Below are 3172 nucleotides of genomic sequence, written 5' to 3' on the forward strand. Positions count from 1 at the left end.
CGTATTGATGTCTAATTCTTTGAAAATACATAGCTTTGTGAGGATTCACACACATCCAAAATATTCTTTAAAAAATTGAACAACATAAGTCACTAGTACTATTCTCTTTTCTATACGTAAGTCTCAATTTAATTTAAGTTTTGTGGCAGAAATGATTAGTGACTTGACAAAGATTAGTATCGACACTAAATATCGATTTGTTATTTAAGAAAGAATGCTAATAACATGTTGCAACTGATTAAATTATATTGAAACAATAAAATAAATAACGTCTCAATCTAAAATTTGTAATGGATTTTTATTGTCAAATTTCTAAATTATATATCTATATGTACATTTAGAAAGCTAGTCGACATATTACAAATTAAAGTACAATTTTTTTTTATCTATAAATTATTATCAAATATTTCGTAACCAACATTTTTTTTAGTAATTTAGTACAGTACTAATCCGTCATTAAGTGTAGTCACGTTGGATATTAATTCCAACATTTTCCTGTAATATAATCAATCGAGCTGTATTTCCTTCTTGATTTTCCATTAAAGAGGCAAAATAATAAAATTATGAAATTCAATAGAGTGCAAATTAATAAACATTAATTATCAGAATCAATTTTTTTTAACTCTAATATATACTCAACATAAGCAAATCAAATGCTTGTAGATGGGATTATTCCAACTCGACCCACTAGTATAATTAGTAGGATCGAAGAATCAAAACCATGAAAAAAAATATATTTTGAGATCTTTATTTTTAAACAAAATGGAATATATAACACTATTTAAAGTATGGTTAATAGTATTTTTGGCTCCTCAATTGTTGCTAAATTTTGATTTTAGTCCTTATACTATATGGCTAAGTGAAATTAATCTTTAGTTATTTGAAATGTGCTTGTAACGACCTCAGTCTAATTGTTAAGGTATTATCTGTTTTGCATTTAAATCCGTACAAAGTTGTGATTTTAATCCAAAAAATATCTCAACAGTTGATTTTGAAATTATTCTTATAACGTCTTAATTTTAATCATTATTTTTTGTTTGTTTTTTCCCCTTTGTTTTCAAGTGAAACGTGAATTTTCCATGATATGTTAATGATTGTATACGCCAAAGGGTTCCCCTCATTTCTTGGGATTTATGGCCCCAATTTTTTGCAATTGGTCTCATGATTATATTTATATATAAAGTTTAGCTATGAAATTCATCGATAATATGTTTCAAAATCGTTCATAGTTAGCATATTCTTTTATAATCATAGTAAAATACAATTAGCGATGCAACGGTGATTCAAAGTCTTGTTGTCATATCTAAAATATCTTAGTTCTTTAAAGTATAAGTGATTCTTACTATAATTTTTAAATAGTAATTAATAATTTAATTGTCACCAAAACAGTATATTGAGATGTGCAAGCAATTCAAAATTAAAAAAGTAAACATTATTTGATTCCCCTCTTTTGTTGCCTCCCGTGAACGCCTCTTGTAGGACTTTTATGTGTAACTTATGATCAAGTTTTTTTTTCTTCTAAACGTACTTATTTTTAAAAAAAATTGACAACGATTTTCCTTTCTTATAGTATATAAAAATGTAACCACAAAATGTGGTCCATATTTCTGTCACCACTCAAATTAAGGTAGCATGATTGATATCCAACTAACTAGCTACCTTAGTCAAATGAACCATTTATTTGACTAATCAATTACTAGAAGATTGGTATTTTTTCTTTCCAATTTGAGCAATTTCAATAAAAGTCTGAAATATTTCGCACTTGGATGGAAGGTCAAGATCAATCTCATAAATTTTAATATTTTTCGAAGAGGTATAGTACTATCAAGCTGACACGCTCTTCAATAAAGTCTTAGATTGTTATGATTAAGAAATCACATATTTAGCTTGGTGAACTAAAAATGTTGACAACTCAATTTATTCGATAAATTACCAGAGGACTCATGTAACTAACTCATCTCCAACAATTGGATTCCCCAATTTACCAAAGAAAATGATGACTTTGGATTATATTCGATCCGAAACCAAGTGAATTTATTTGGTCCATAATTTCCCTATCATGCATCTCTAGAGACATATTCATTATTTTCATAAAAAGTTAAAAACTAAATTTGATACGTTTATGTAGACATGCACCGATAAACACAAAAGATTAAAATTAACTTCAATTAATTATGGGATTATGTGCCAAATTCCATGATAAAACAAAACCAATGGACATTGTGTTTTGATTTGTCCCAACCTTAAACCTTATTTCGAGGCTTCCACCCTCATTAACGCTTTTGTCCCCGTCTTTCCAAACAACCTACCCACTAGAATGGGTAATGCTAAATGACCAGAAAATTTGGTTAGAATTTGGCCAAAATTTTTTAAAAATTATAATATCTTTTATTTATTTTAAAATAAACTGATCTTTTTTCTATTTTTTAATTAAAATGTATTAAAGTTAAAAGGGTAAAAATGTTCAAAAAGGTAAAATAGCATAGGTAAAATGTCATTATGGTCGTACATGTCCTACTTGGTATCCTACATGACAATTTGCGTCTTACTTGGTATCTTACGTGTATTATGCCACGTAGAACTCATGTGTCTACTTGTTCAATTTTATACAAGTTTAAGTGTCACTTGTGCATACCCAAAATTAGAGGCATATTTATAAAATGTGATCTAGTTAAAGGACATATTTATATATTATGCTTTTACAAAATAAATTAAAGTATCAGATATTCTCAGCCTACTAAGCAAAATCTGTAGAACCAAATCTAAAATTTTATTAAAGAGCGTTTCTACATGATAATGTTAAAGAATGACAAAAGTCTCACATTGGTGGTTAATGAGATGGGTGGACTCCTTATAAGGTTTGAGCAATCCTTCTCCCTTTGAGCTAGCTTTTGGGGTGTGAGTTATGCGTAAGACCTAACTTAATATAGTATCAGAGCAGGGTCGTCTCATCCGAAGTTGGGCCCCCCAAAAATCAAATTGTACACGCACCAGATGCTAAGCACTGGGCGTGAGGTGGAGTGTTAAAGAATGACAAAAGTCTCACATTTGGTGATTAATGAAATGGGTGGACTCCTTATAAGGCTTGAGCAATCCTCCTTCCTTTGATCTAACTTTTGAGGTGTGAGTTAGGCATAAAACCTAATTTAATAAATAAAAACTAGCAAAATAG

Source organism: Solanum verrucosum, unplaced genomic scaffold, assembly GCF_900185275.1.
Source record: "Solanum verrucosum unplaced genomic scaffold, falcon-dt-bn FXZP01000196.1, whole genome shotgun sequence".
Taxonomy (NCBI): Eukaryota; Viridiplantae; Streptophyta; class Magnoliopsida; order Solanales; family Solanaceae; genus Solanum; species Solanum verrucosum.